The 17073-nt window shown below is 35.4% G+C and overlaps 1 long non-coding RNA gene across 3 annotated transcripts in view; it reads right to left on the bottom strand.

Moving 5' to 3' along the window:
- LOC123384013 overlaps window positions 1–17073 on the bottom strand; it is a 205361-nt gene that overhangs the window by 63588 nt on the left and 124700 nt on the right. The gene's annotated exons all lie outside the window — the stretch shown is intronic.

Here is a 17073-nt window from a genome sequence, read left to right on the forward strand (position 1 = left end):
CCCAAAAATAAATAAACGTTGAAAAAAAAATTAAAAAAAAATAAAATGCCACAGAAATGTCAAAACAGAAAAAAGAGAAAAGAATAAATAGAAGGATGCTGATCAACTTATGAATGTTAGGAGTCACATTTATGTAGACAATAACTTAATAACTAGAATGATGGCTTACCCAGTGAAACCAAGCAATAAAATAGAAGAATATATAGTTGGGAAGGAACAAGCAAGACTACCAGATCACAAATAACACAATTGTTTAAAATCTTAAGGAACATAGAAAAAAACTTTTAGAACTAATAAGTGAGTGGCAAGGTACACAATTTAAGGACAAAGATCAATCTCATTCTTCCTATATTAGCATCAATATACTCTCACTCCTAGGTAAGATTAGAAAAATGAGAAAAAATTATTAAATATTACAATAACATTAATCTTAATAAAAGATATGCAAAACATCCACATTAAAAAACTAAAATCAATGAAATAGAAAATGTATTCCTGAGAAAAATTAAAGTTCTAAATAAATTAATAAATATATATATCACTAAAACATTCAGCATTAAAATGTCCATCCTTCCCAATGTGATCTACAGATTCAGGGTAACCCAAGTCATAATCCCATCAAGTTTTTCAATATAAATGGACAAAGCGACTCTAACATTTACATAGTCATGAAAAGGACCTAAAATATTTTTTTCTTTTCAAATTTTTATGTAAATTCCAGTTAACATACAGTTCAATATTGTTTTCAGGAGGAGAATTTAGTCATTCATCACTTACATACAACACCCACTCTCATCATAACAAATGCCCTCCTTAATACCCATCACTCATCTAGCCCATCCCCCATCAACCTCCTTCCATCAACCCTCAGTGTGTTATCTATCTTTAAGAGTCTTTTGGGGTGCCTGGGTGGCGCAGTCGGTTAAGCATCCGACTTCAGCCAGGTCACGATCTCGCGGTCCGTGAGTTCGAGCCCCGCGTCAGGCTCTGGGCTGACGGCTCAGAGCCTGGAGCCTGTTTCCGATTCTGTGTCTCCTTCTCTCTCTGCCCCTCCCCCATTCATGCTCTGTCTCTCTCTGTCTCAAAAATAAATAAATGTTAAAAAAAAAAAAGAGTCTTTTGTGTTTGTTTTCCTCTCTCTCTTTCCCCCTCCCATATATTCATCTGTTTTGTTTCTTAAATTTCACATGAGGGAAATCATATGGTATCTGTCTTTCTATGATTTATTTCACTTAGCCTAATACACTCTAGTTCCATTCATGTCATTGCAAATGGCAAGATTTCATTCCCTTTTCTGGCCGAGTAATATTCCACTGTGTGTATGTATATATACACCACATCTTTCCTTTTTAAGAATGTTAAAAATATTTTTGAATTTCAAATTAAATTTGAATTTTAAAATATTTTTGAGAGAGAGAGACAGAGCACAAGTGAGGGAAGTGCAGAGAGAGAGGGAGACACAGATTCCGAGGCAGGCTCTAGGTTGTGAGTTTTCAGCACAAAGCCCAACACAGGGCTCGAACTCATGAACCATGAGAACATGGCCTGATATGAAGTCAGATGCTTAACTGACTGAGCCACCCAGCACCACTACGATACGTCTTCCTTATCCATTCATCAGGCTATGGACATTTGGCCTCTTCCCACAGTTTGGCTATTGCTGATAATGCTGCTATAAACATTGGGGTGCATGTACCCCTTCAAATCTGTATTTTTGTAGCCTTAATACCTTGTAGTGCAATTGCTGGATAATAGGGTAGTTCTATTTTTAATTTTTTGAGGAACCTCCATCCTGTTTTTCAGAGTGGCTGCACCAGTTTGCATTCCCATCAACAATGCAAGAGTGTTCCTTTTTCTGCACATCCTTGCCAACACCTGTTGTTTATTGTGTTAATTTCAGCCATCCTGACAAGTGTGAGGTGGTATCTCATTGTGGTTTTGATTTGTATTTCCCTGATGATGAGTGATGTTGAGCATCTTTTCATTTGTCTATTAGCCATTTGGAAGTCTGCTTTGGAAAAATGTCTATTATGTCCCCTGCTCATTTCTTAACTGTATTTTTTTTTTTTTTGAGACAGAGAAAGAGAGAGAGTGCAAGCAGGGAATAGGGGCAGAAGGAGAGAGAGAGAGAGAGAGAGAGAGAGAGAGAGAGAGAGAGAGAGAGAGAGAGAGAATCTGAAACAGGACTGCTGAGTGCTCCACACTCAGCACCAAAGCCTGATGCAGGGCTAGATTCCACAACCCTGGGATCATGAGTTAAGCTAAATTTAGGAGTCTAATGCTCAACTGATTGAGCCACCCAACTGCACCTGGATTATTTGTTTTTTGGGTGTTGAGTTTGATAAGTTCTTTATAGATTTTGGATACTCTTTATCTGGTATGTCATTTGCAAATATCTTCTCCCATTCCATAGGCTTCCTTTTAGTTTTGTTGATTGTTTCCTTTGATGTGCAGAAGCTTTGTATCTTGATGAAATCCCAAAAGTTCATTTTCAATTTTGTTTCCCTAGAGGAGAACACAGGCAGCAACTTCTTTGACCTTGGCTGAAGCAACTTCTTGCTAAACATATTGCTGGAGGCAAGGGAAATAAAATATTCTTTAAAGAGAATAGGGGTGCCAGTGTGGCTCAGTCAGTTGAGCATCTGACTTGATTTTGGGTCAGGTCATGATCCTAGGATAATGGAATCAAGCCCCATGTTGGGCTTGATTCTCTCGTTCTGTCTGCCCCTCTCTCCCACTCACACACAGTCTTTCTCTCTAAAAAAAATCAATAATAATAAAAAGAAAAGAAAAAGAAGAACAGACTTTGTTCCATGTGGCCTTCTGCTCATGCAGCAAACTGGGAATCTAACCAACTTGAGCAAGAGGTGAACCCTGGGAGGAGAAGTGGCCTGAGTGATTTCTGGTGGAGGCTGGAGGATGCTTCCTAGGTGAGATGTTTAGTTTAGAGCCACAGGGAACTGAGCTTTTTGAGCTCTTTGCTCCTCGTAAAATTGGAGTAAAGCACCCCCTACAACGTTCTCATGAGTTAGGAGTTACCGCTACTAAATGCGCTTAACTTGGCATGTAAGTACTCAATAAATCTTAAGTGCCATGTCCTCCATGCTCCCATCACCCCATTTAGTTAGAAGATCCTAATAAATACAATTTTTAAAGAATAAAAAAGGAAGAACAAAGCTGGATATCAAATATACAGTAATATTATAACAATCTAAATAACGTAATATGCAGTAAACTAAACAAATAGCGTAGGAATAGACTCACACATATATGGTCAGTTCACTTTTTTTGAAAAGTGTCACAGCAACTCAATGTGAAAATACAAATTTCTTAACAAGTGGTGCTAGAAAACTTGGATATCCATTTAGAAAATAAAACATGAGAAATAAGCCACATGCCCACCTCATGTCACACATAAGAGTTAGTATGATGTGGCCATTTACCTAAATGTAAAAGCTAGATATATAAAGCTTCTAGAATACAGGAAAATAAAGTCATAAATTAGAAGTAAATATTTGAAATAACCATAAAGACACAATTGATAGGTTAAGTTATATAAATATCAAATACTTCCTGTTATCAAAATATACTATTACAAAAATAAGGAGACAAGGCAGGAACTGCGGGGGGTAATGTAAAATATATATCTGGTGAAGAACTCTTATCATATATGCAATGAAATTTTCTCAGTTCAGTAATTAAATGACAAAATATCCAATAAGGAAGTGATCAAAAGAGGTGAATGTGCACTTCCCAAAGTAAGATAAGTGAAGGACCGATAATCACATAAACATGAATCAAATTAGGAACATGTGAATTAAAACAATAATGAGATACCACTACACAAACACTAGATGGGTGAGAAAGACTACAATGGACATCAAAAGTTGGTAAGCATGTGACACAAATGTAACTCTCCTGTATTGCTGAGGAGCGCTTTCCAAGAAAAGCAACCTTACAACTAACATTACTTAGCACTCTCCCAAATAGACATCCAAGAGAAATAGACAGATGTCCACAAAAAAGACTGATATGTGAATGTTAATAAAAACTTTACCCATAATATTATAATATTCTTAAACTTAACATTACACAAATGTCCACCCACAGCAGAATGGATAGCTAATTGTGCTATATTTATACAATGGAATATTAATCATAAAAATTAGCAAACCCACTGATCCATAAAACAAAATGGGTGATTCTAAAAGGCTTTATGATGTGTGAAATAGTTGGGGACAAAGAGAGCATAAGGTATGCTTTCATTCAGATGAATTTCTAGAATGGATAATAATCTGAAGCAAATTTTTAAAAATGGTCATCTCTAAGAGATGTTTGTCAGGGACAGGAAACAGAATCTTGAGAGGTGATGAAAATCTCTATATCTGGATAAGAGTTAGTGTGATCCATTTGTGAAAAATATGAAATTAAACACTGGAGATATGTATTTTAAAGTACTTAAATTTTATTCCAAAGAAAATATGCAAGCAAATACTGAACTGTAATTAGTAGGCACGCTTTCAGTTTTGTTATGAATTCTGAAATGCTTTCTGTATATTTGAGCAAATATATAAATATATTGTAGATAATGGAAGCTAGATTTATTACTACTCACAAAGAGAATTACACAGAGAGAAAACCGGAAGACTAGATTATACCATGTGCTCCATGACCCATGGATTAGAATTAGTAGTGTTTCTAAATAGGATCATGAGAAAAAAGAAAAATTGACTATGTATGAGTATGCAATTTTTTAAATTCCTGGTTTTGTCTGAATTTACCCCAAAAGAGTGAACCAGCAGAAACAATGACCACATCGAGGACCAAGATCGTAGTTGCTAAAAATTATTATTTAAGGAGTAGGCTCCTTGAATATATGGCTGATTCCAGGACTGGGCCCAAGAACACAAGTTAGACCTGGAAGATCTTGTGTTATCAGAAAATAAGAAAGTGTTCCAAGAATGACGGGTACATAAAAACGTACATAAGGATTAGCTTAGTGGGAATTCCACAGGCCTAAACTAGGATATTTTGAACATTAAAATAAATAATGAGAGGAATTAATTATAACTCACTGCATAAAACAAAAATCTATGAGCTCACGTTGTCAAGAAAAAAATGAGTGAATAAATAAATGGAGGAAAGGGAAAACCCTCTCAGCCAGATGCTAATTAAAATATATAGCTGGAATGATGACGTTACAACGTTCATTAAAGGAGGCTAGAAACTCTTGGGTGAAAATTTAATGAAGACAGAATATTTAACATAGTCTCAACATTTCTCTAAAAACTATTATTAATTACAAATGGGGAAAATGACTCAATTATAAAGAAAACTGGTAGATCCATCATAACCAAAGTTAATATAACTATCCAGACAAACCTACATCATATGCCTCCTGATACAAGGCACTGAGAATGACATTAGCTATGTGCTTTCCATGCCAAAAGTGCATAGTTTGAATCTATACTGTATGAGAGAGAAGAAGGACCGTAAAAAAGCAAGTGGGACAGCATGTTAGCAACTGGCTGTTTTAGATAAAGATTACAGATCCTCCTCTGTTTACAATGGGGTTACAACCCAATTAACCCAGCATAAGCTGAAGATATAAAAAGTAAAAACAAACACACAAAAAACCCATTAACTATACCTAACCTACTGCACATCAAAGCTTAGTCTAGCCTACCTTAACAGTGCTCAGAAGGGGTGTCTGGGTGGCTCAGTCGGTTAAATGTCTGATTTAGGTGATGATCTTGCAATTTGTGGGTTCAAACTCTGCATCGGGCTCTGTGCTGACAGCTCAGGGCCTGGAGCCTGCTTTGGCTTCTGTGTCTCCCTCTTTCTGCCCTGCCCCCACTCGCACACTCTCTCTAGTTGTCTCTCAAAAATAGACAAGCATTAAAAAAAAAAAAGAGTGCTCAGAACACTGACATTAGCCTACAGTTGAGCCAAAGCATCTAACAAAGTGTATTTTATAATAAAGTATTGAATATTTCATGTAATTTATAATATTGTACTGAAAGTGAAAACCAGAATGGTTGTATGGGTACAGAACAGTTGCAGGGTCGGTTGTTCATCCTGTGATTGCGTGCATGTCTGTGAACAGTGGCTGCTCCCTTATCACTATGGTCCCTCACATCACCAGCCCAGGAAAAGATCCAAATTCAGAATTTAAAGTACACTTCCTACTGAATTCCAACTGAATCTTCCTACTGAAGATACAAATTCAGAATTTAAAGTACACTTCCTAAGTTTTTATGGAACTTAGGTTCTGTAAGGGTAAGACCAAAAAAAAAAAAAAAAAAGGCAATGAACTATACAATTTCAGATGAGGATAATTTCGATGAGAGGGAGGAAAAGGAGACATAAAAGAATAATCAATATTCTTTAAAGAATAATACTCTCTAACTGGGTTGGTATCTCTTGTTTTAGGGATAATTTGGTCTTTACATCTTAATGCCAAATATGCATAGTTTCTATCTGATAAATAAAACAATTGAATTAAATGACAAAAGGTAATGTGCCTTAATATTCTAGGAAATCATTAACAGCACTTTGAATGAAGCAGGAAATCTTGTCAGGGTACCATTCTTAAAAAAATTTTTAAAGTCTGCATCCACAGTGGATGCTGTACCATAGGCAAGTACTGTTTCCTACCTAATTTACTTCCTTGTGTATTATCCTAGAAAATGTATGATTTTACAGAAATCATACATTCCACAATGAAAATTTATGCAGAAACTTTGGGAAAAAAATTACTTGTTCCAGGCCAACTCCAAGTGGTATAGGACCCTACTTAAATCAGATCTCATTGTTTCCTCTAAATGGATAGTTCAAATGACTGTGTAAGAGTCTAGTAGTGGAAGATAGATTACCGTCGGTTTAACTTGCCATCTGCTGGTTAGAATATAATAAAGGGAAATGGAAGCAGAGACATATAAATGTGTATAAATAGGTGGTTAGGTATACTCATGGAATATTGAAATAAAATACATAAATATAAATGAAATCAGGGTCTTTTTATGTGCACATATATTAGATCAGTTTTATCTTCCAAATTCCTACAGACTAAAAATACCAATATCTACATTGGACTGAAGAACAATTTTCAAGCAGAAACTCTGAAATTAAATCCTCTCTCGTACATAAGTGACATTACTACCATCCCCCTAATGAAATACTGTTGCAAATAATATCTTCCCGCCCACTTTATTTTCTTCCTAGGAAAAAAACTCAACACTATGAAAGTTGAAGGGGGTAAGAGATGGTGTTCTTAATAGGTACTGAACTTTTTTAATAAGTTAAATGATACGGAGTTTAAGTTGAGGCCCAAGTATATTAAGTGATGAATAAATTATCAAGTAAAAGGTGGAAATGTGGTATATTACATTTATGAAAACCAGTGGCTAGGATGATTTTTCTACCTTGTCAACATCATGCATCTGGAAACTATGCCAATTTAACATTTTTTATTGATTCTAAATTCTATTATCCTTCCCTTTATTACATTTTGGATATTGGAGGAGGGCAGATCTAATGGTCTATGTACCTACCTACCTGTCTACCTACCTACCTACCTACACGCGCGCGCGCACACACACACACACACACACACACACACACACACACCACATTCTGTTATATAAAAAATAAGAAGACATTAAAAGGGAAAAGTCATTTATGTTTTAGTTTTGGGTCATTTACATCTCCGTGCATGAAGAGAAGTTGAACAATGCTATCTGGAGAGAATAGTGTCCTACAATAAAGCAATCAGATTAAAAAAAAAAAAAGGTATAAGTAAATTATAACTAAATCATAGCTATTCTAATATGCACTTTTTGTAATTCTGTAAGTGTATGCTGGTAAAATTATTTCAAAGGGTCACAGACTTTTGTATAAACTATTTGGGGTTTAGAAACTTTATTCCAGAGGCGTCTGGGTGGCTCAGTTGGTTAAGCATCCCACTTTGGCTCATTTCATGATCCAGAGGTTCACGAATTCGAGCCCTGCAACCGGCTCTGTGTGGACAGCTCAGAGCCTGGAGCCTGCTTCAGATTCTGTGACTCTTTTTCTCTGCCCCTCCCCCATTCACACTCTGTCTCTGTCTCTGTCTCTCTCTCTCTCAAAAGTAAACATTAAATTTTTTTAAATTTATTCCATATAGAACAGAAAATGCAGATTCAGATATAATTTGGGAATAAATCATTGTTCTATAAAAACAATAAACTTTATTGCATTGTTGACTTAAAACACTTCATTTTTACCCCAAAAAAAAAAAATCCTCCTGTACTAAAGGACAGCAGAAGGAAGGTTAAATCTTTAAATCCAGTTAGAATACAAAAGAATACATTTCAATATGTTATCAACATTTCTCAGCTTCTCCTTGAGGCTGTTTTTTTTTTATAGCCCATTGTTTAAATTTTCAAATTTTTTTTGAGTAAAAAAATATTTTAATTGCAAATGGATTTACATGGTTTGAAATATAATCTAAGTTTAATTTGGACTTGGAAAATTAAAAAAAAAGTCCTTCTGTTTCTTATGTATTAAATGTGCTGTCATTATAGTAAATGTGATTTTTGATTCATGTACATATTGCCAATTCGAGAAAAATTTTTTGTTAGGTTGGGGGAAAGAAAGGAGGTGGGAGCCTCTTCTGGCAAAGTGAACTTCAGAGTTCTCTTGGACACAAATAGTTTGCCCAGGTGACCGTGTCTTAATAAGTAAAGTGGATTAGATTCACCATGCCCGCTAGTTCCATCTTTGCTTTCCTTCAAAGTGTTGTGACAGACAGTATATGGCCTGTGGGGGATTGTTCGTATCCTCCCGTTGGTGATATCTGTCAGTGTATCTTGTTCCTGTTCCCTGGCTTGACAGGAATTCTGCATCAGGGTTGAAAATGGTTGGAAACCTAGCCCATTTATGCCTGTCAGCCTCATTGACAGGCAGACACTGCAGCTGCCCCTTCAGTGTCACCTAGCTCAGTTTCTAGGCACACAAGAGGGGGGTTTTCTTTTCCAATGAACAAAGGGAAGCCCATGACACAAAACTGTGACACCTTAACTATTGCCATTCCATTCTGGTTTGTTGCTTGAACAGATGGTCTCTCCAGCCACTCCCAGCTTGGATCAGCACTTAACTAGTAGGTAAATATAAATTAATCCCTTTGATTCAAGAATACTGAGCATTTTACTATACACAGTGTATATACATACTCAATGGTTAAAGGAGTCCTCCCAAACTTACCCCATTATTAGACCCCTGTCTTAGCTTGGGCTGCTGTAATGGGGTGGCTTAAACAAAGAGACACTTACTTCTCAAAGTTCGGGAAGCTGGGAAGGCCACGATCAAGGTACGTGCTGATTCAGTTCCTAGTGAGAGCCCTTTACCTGGTTTGCAGGTGATAGCTCTACTCCTTTTCTTTGTGAAGATACTAATCCCATTCTCATGACCTCATCTAAACATAATTACCTTCCAAAGCCCCACCTCATATCATCATTTTGGGAATTAGTATTCAACATACAAATTTGGGAGAGACAATAAATATTCAGTCCATAACATTCACACCTTTTAACTTATTAAAATAGGTGATCTTAAACTTATTTTAAACTATTCATATTTTGAAATTGACATTAGTATTTAACATACCTATCTTGTGTAAGGATATTAATTATTGGGTCATGGCAATTCAGTTCTGTTTTTGTAAAATGAGCTATTTGCTTACTCTTTGTATTCAGTAGCATAACCAGCATTCTTCAAAATACTCAGTTATGAATGTGGCAGAGTTGATTATTCTCCAGTTTTTATCACCTTTGCAATGTGTATCTTACAATATAGCTTTTGTTATAATAAATTTTCATGTTGTTTACATGTCAATTTCCATTATACTTGGAGCTACTTGAAGACAAACAACTTATTAATCTTTGACCACCTGATTTACAACAATTTGTGGAACATAGTAGGCACCCAGTTAATGTTTACAGAGTGTTGAGTGAATATAAAAATTATCAAATATGTAATGTGTGAAAAAGTGAAGCATGGAATTTATCATAGCTTTATCATAATTATGTAAACTATAATCACAGTTCTACAAAATTTATGTTAACATTTGGAGAAAGCCTGAAAGAACAGCCAGAAAATGTGAACAGCGTGAGTTGTTGGAGATGATAAGAATGATTTTTCTTGTGTTTTTGACTTCCATTCATAGGATTGATATATTATCTTGGCAACAAGCAACATATAAGAGAAATGCTAGATATGAATGTTACCTGAGCTATAAGGAGCTCCATGTCTGTATTATTTAACCGTTTCTCTTCCCTCAAGATCAGCTGGGTATAATTTTTCCCATGATTGCCCTAGCCAATGAAATTGTAACTACCTGAGATATGAACACTCTATTTATAATAAATATTTATAGTGACAGGCAATGGGTTTTAAAATATCATGATTTCCTGAGTAGGTACGTAATTGTTAAATTTAGAAGTTCTATAATGTTTATCTATAAAGACACATGTATTGTGTAGTTGGCAATGTGGTAGCTTAACGATAATTATCTTTAGATCTATCCATTGCATGATTTTACCTTAATGTAACATATGAAAATAAATATTTATTTTAAAAACTGTATGCATTTTTAGATTTAACATAATCCTAACATATAATATTGCATCGTTGTGCAATAAACAAGGAATAAGAATTCAGTAAATCAAACAACTACAAAAATACTACCATGATTGAGAGGTTTTACTTGGCCTACTGAGCATGACAGCTATTCTATTTTGAGAGATACACTAGGGTAGGAGGAATATAGAACACAGGAAGAAATCAGTGGATACAAAGTTATAATTCAGCAATGACATGCTACCCATGGGTCCTAAAATTTAATCACATTGTGTGGCAACTTTCCTTCAAGAATTCTATTTTTTAACTCAATTAGTATTACATTTAAGGAGAATGAAACTACTAATTTGCATGTAGAGAAGCACGATTAATGACATACACTAATATTTTACAAAATATTAAGATCTAGTATAATAACATATGTCATTCTAACCCTGCAGCTCTTCTGGTGATAAGTACAGTACTACATTTATTTTTGAGGTACGAAATATGTTATTTGGAGGACATTCTATTAACATAACTCTAAAAGTAGAAGAAAGTATTAAACCTTTTCATCCAAATATTCATATTTATGGTTATCTTTCTTCCTCACATATCTTCTAATGATTTTTTATTTACTATTACAGGATATATATTTTTAGTGTTAAAAATTTAATAATGTACGTTTAATATGTTACATAATTATATAATATTAATATATAACATTCATTATGTAACATAAGAAATGTATAGTACTCAAAATTATAGCTAATTGATGCCCATTTATAAATTTTTGGTTCTTTAATGAAGTTAATTTATTAAATAATTATGGCAAAAGAGAAACATTGTCTTCTTTACTCTTTTCCAGCTCCACTGATAATTTCAAAATCCTACTGACCTTCTCTAAAGTCACAATTACTTCAGTAATCAGAAGAACAATTACAGTTTAAGGATGATTTTGATCAATTGCCTGATAAACGAACAGGAGATTACAATAGGGGAGTACATGCATGTTGATAAATTCTCCCAGCCTCCATCCCTAGCTCCCACCTCAGAGATCATGAAGGCATCCACACTGGCACCACAGGATGTGCTTGGAGTGATTTCGTGGCTCCGCCCCAATAGCGGCTATCATTGTGCACAGGGATTACCATGCCACTGAGAATAATAACAAAAACTTAAAGCAATTGGCATGTTCAGCCCACGCAGTAGTGAATGAACATTTGTGATTACTCACTGGAATTCAGAAACAAAATATAATGGAAAATTTGACTTCTATGTGTAAAAAAAATATTTACATGAGACAAAACAGTGTGTGACGCATAGAAATACACTAAAATAAAATGTTACTCTAATTACCTTTTTCTTCTATGATCTTAGCATTGTTTGAATTTCATGTTGATTTCTTGAAATACATATTTGTCTGCTAATCAATGACTACGTAGATAGTCAATATTAGTTCATTCAATTTTATTTTGAGTACCAAGTATTGACCCAGCTATTGTAAGGTCCATAAGGGGAATGAAAAAATATCAAGAAACAGACAATCCTTGCCCTTATGGACCTTACAACAAACCAGAAGTAAATAGAAATTAGATGAATCCTATATATCAGGGTTTGATTTGTTCTATGAAGACAGTGAAATAAGAAAAGGACATAAAGAGTGACCATAGTTACAATGTTATGAAAAATAATCAGGAAAGATCGCTTTGATAAGGTGATATAAACAGAAGCCTGAAAACATGACATTAACCAAGTAAGTCTCTAGGGGAAGAAACATAGCAATAAATCCAATGTGACTTGAGCAGGACAAGTGGGAATTGGTATAGGAGGTGTGGTCAAGGACTAAGTGACTTCTGATTTTGTAGGTCAGGATAAAACGTTGAATTTTACTCTAAATGAGAAACCATGAGATTTACATTGGTGTAGAGAAATTACAAGAAGGGGTAAAATTGTAGCATGGAGACAAGTTAGTGGTCTGATCCAGTAGTTCAAGAAAGATACGAAAATAGCTTAAACCAGATTGATAATAATGTTTGACATGCCTATTAGGCCACTGGAGAGGCTGAATAGGCAATTAGCTTTGTTGCTGAAAATTCTAGAGTTTGTAACAGAGGCCCATGCCAGAGATGTAAATTTGGAAAATTTTAGAAAAGAGACAGTGTGTTAATTTGAGTTGGCACAAAAGAATATTTGCAGTAATTTGGTTATAAGGGACTTCTGAAAGTAGCGGTAGCAGTAAGAAAGCAGGCAGAGTGAGACAGAGGAGGGAAAAAAATTGAAAATAAATGTTCATTAGTTACAGTGATTTGCAAGTACTGGGAATCTGATTCCACAAGAACCTCTAGAGATGTACACATATTTTCTAGAAATTTCTACCAGAATGGTAAAAGGTTGGGGGATTAATCTCTTAGCTCCTATTCTCCATCACTGTTTGAGAGTTGTTTGTAGGAGTTTTAAGTCACCCTAGATATCCCAGCTACTCTTTCTGTGGGTCAGATATACTCCTGAAGATCTGGGGGAGAAAATAGCACTTAAGTGAGATGGCACACTGTCACTGAAAGGATTCTGAGCTTTCGTGGAACTATCCACAATAGGCATATCTGAAATCAGAGGTGGCCTGAAGAAACGGGACACAAGACACATGAGACATCCACTACGAATATTAGATAAATCTAGGTCATACGAGGGGATCAGAAAATAAGGACTGAACAGAATTAGAGAAGAAGCATGTGGATATCCCCAATATTTGGAGTTTGGGAATGTATGGAAGAACTAGTAAAAAGGACTAAAAAGGAACCATCAGTTAACTGATGAGAGAGAACCAAGAATGGATGGTATCTTGAAAGCCAAGTAAAAGAAACAAATTAAGAAGGGTTAGTTTTTCGGGAACCCTCTTGCACTGTTGGTGGGAATGCAAATTGGTGCAGCCACTCTGGAAAACAGTGTGGAGGTTCCTCAGAAAATTAAAAATAGACCTACCCTATGACCCAGCAATAGCATTGCTAGGAATTTACCCAAGGGATACAGGAGTACTGATGCATAGGGACACTTGTACCCCAATGTTTATAGTAGCACTCTCAACAATAGCTAAATTATGGAAAGAGCTTAAATGTCCATCAACTGATGAATGGATAAAGAAATTGTGGTTTATATACACAATGGAGTACTACAGGGCAATGAGAAAGAATGAAATATGGCCCTTTGTAGCAACGTGGATGGAACTGGAGAGTGTGATGCTAAGTGAAATAAACCATACAGAGAAAGACAGATACCATATATTTTCACTCTTATGTGGATCCTGAGAAACTGAACAGAAGCCCATGGGGGAGGGGAAGGAAAAAAAAAAGAGGTTAGAGTGGGAGAGAGCCAAAGCATAAGAGACTCTTAAAAACTGAGAACAAACTGAGGGTTGATGGGGGGGTGGGAGGGAGGGGAGGGTGGGTGATGGGTATTGAGGAGGGCACCTTTTGGGATGAGCACTGGGTGTTGTCTGGAAACCAATTTGACAATAAATTTCATATATTGAAAAAAAAAAGGGTTAGTTTTTAAGAGTCAAATGCAGCTGATAGGTAAACTAAGGGTTGAGCATTCATTACTGGATTTGTGATTAATGGTACTGAAAATGTGGCCCACGGTCCTGATTTGGAATAAGTTTAACTGAGAATAGAAAAATAGAATGTGAACAAGAAAGGAAACAAAAAATTCTTTCAAGGTGTTTTAGTAAAAAGGTGAGGAGTTGGTGGTACCTTGAAGAAGATGTGGCTTCAACAACATTTTGTTAATATCTTTCTACGTCACTTGTAATGTAGCTAATGCACTGAAACTCATTGTACAGATGAGAACTGAAACTTGTGACTAGAAGAACCCAACCCTGGTTGAGATGTGTTGCTTGTACATGGCTTGTCTGGCAAAATAGGATATACTTCAGAATAGATATTCAGGATGGTATTCCCTCCATTCATCATTAAGTGTTTTTTTTTTCTTTCTCCTTCTCCTTCCTTTTCCTTATCTCAAATATATATATTCTTTTCTTTCACCACTTACCCTAACACCACTCACCAGTCTCAAACGAAAAGGGCAATTGTGTAAGTAAAAGATGTTATATAGTTTGCTTTTCCTTTATATTTTAAGGTAGGCATATGTGTAAACGACCTGAAATTTGGGGGCCCCAATCACAATGTATTTAAGCAAAAATCAAACCAATAAACACAGCACAATTTTCAGTCAATAGCCTGGGGTAAAAAATGTGAAGTGAGATCAGTGCAAAAAATTCTCTCAGCAGACTATGTAAGAACACTTGTGAGGTGAAGTGCCTTTACTATTCCAAACCTGTGGTCAAATGATACAATGGGTTAAGGAAAGCAATTAAACAACATGGTCTTTGCTAAAACATTTAAACATTTTAAATTTATCAAGTGGGACAGTTATATCTCTATGAATATTACATATTTCTGTCAATGACGCCAAGAATTTGCTTGGTAATATTTCAACTTAAAAGGGCTCAAATCAGTAAAATGCTATTAATGAACTAAGACCATGTCATGTGTTTACATAATAATTACATTGTTTAATAATATTTAAAGCCCACCGGAAGGAATTATCACTTGGTGGTTATTAATGCAGACACTGGGGGTTCTAGTCTTGATTAGAAATAATATTCTTTCTTGGGAAAATAAATACTATTATCACATGAAATATAAAAAAAATATATAGCATTGATAAACAAAATAAAGTAGTCTTACCTGTTTTTATCTTTGTAACTCAGACTACATTTAAAAGATGTCAACACAAATGCATGTTATTTGTTGACTCAGCCCTTATGCTGTTTGCAAAATAGGAAATTAACATATTACTTGAAGATTAAAGCTTAAATATCAAACTGCTAAAGTATACAAAGATATTTCACTGATCTTGTACAAGTTAAAGACACATTCCCTGTTCACTAGAGTTTATGTTAAGCAATGGCCACATCTAATTTCAAATTTGTACTAAATTAAACATTTACTAATTATGTAAATGGTGCTATGAAAGTAGAATTTGGATGAAATTTAAAACTAGAATTATTCATAAATTATTCATAAATATGAGAAGAAACATTAAGAGATTTAACAAAATTTTACTTGCTACCTCATCTTTGTAAACTACATCTTTCCTTTTTAAATTAATTTCAGTTTACTTTGTTATTTGGACCTAAATTCAAACTGAAAAAAAAGTATATCCAATAATGTGTATGTTTGCAATTAGCCCTGGAGTTTACTTTCAATGTAATCTCCAGTCTCAGAAGATGTTGGAATGCCATTCTTTCTTCCTTAAGTTCTTAAGGTAGTTAACCTATAATTAAACCCATAATTAACCTAGATTCTATCTATAGTTGTCTAGAGCTATGTTGTTGAATAGGTTGTTGAATAACCACCAGTCCCTTGTGGTTATGAGTACCTGAAATACGGAGAGTCAGAATTGAGATGTGCTGTAACTATAAAATACACATTGGATTTCTAACATCTTGCAAGAAAAAATATATATTAAGTATCTCGCTAAAAATTGGATCCTTATTACATGTTGAAATATTTTAGATATATTGGTTAAAATATATATTATTAAATTTGAGTTTACCTGTTTCTTTTTATTATTATGGCCATTAGGAAATTTGAATTTTAAAAATATATGAACTCTGGCAGGCTGAAATCTAAGATAAACACAAAGATCCCAGCCTCTGATACACATACACTTTCCAGTTATTCAATAAAGAAATACTCTAGATGTTGCTGTGAAGGGAGTTTACAGTGGTAATTAAGACTACAAGTCTGCTGGGGCGCCTGGGTGGCTCAGTTGGTTAAGCGTCCAACTTCAGCTCAGGTCATGATCTCACAGTTTGTGAGTTCAAACCCCGCGTCAGGCTCTGTGCTAACTGCACAGAGCCTTGAGCCCACTTCGAGTTCTGTGTCTCTTCCTCTCTCTCTGCCCCTCCCCTGCCTCTGCTCACACTCTCTCCCTTGCTCTCACAAACAAATAAACATTAAAAAAAAGACTACAAGTCTGCTGACCTTATGATGGGAATCTGCTTGACCTACTACATGAGCCCCTAATTTCCTTCACCTGGTCACAGAAGGGGAAGTAAATCTTCTTTGGCCAGGAAAAAAGCAAACATCCTTGTTGTGAAATGCCCGTGGGGGTGTTTACCTCAAGGTGCTACTTTACCTCAAGGTGCTATAACAAAACACCATATATTAGGTGGCTTAAAGAACAGTTTTTCACCATTCTGGAAGTCTAAGCTGGATTTAGGGTGCATGGTAGGGTTCTGGTGAGAACTTCCCAGCTTGCACACGGCAAACCTTTCTGCTGTGTTCACTTTTTTTTTTTTATTTGTTTTTTTTAATTTTTTTTCAACGTTTATTTATTTTTGGGACAGAGAGAGACAGAGCATGAACGGGGGAGGGGTAGAGAGAGAGGGAGACACAGAATCGGAAACAGGCT

Source organism: Felis catus, chromosome A2 (assembly GCF_018350175.1).
Source record: "Felis catus isolate Fca126 chromosome A2, F.catus_Fca126_mat1.0, whole genome shotgun sequence".
Classification (NCBI taxonomy): domain Eukaryota; kingdom Metazoa; phylum Chordata; class Mammalia; order Carnivora; family Felidae; genus Felis; species Felis catus.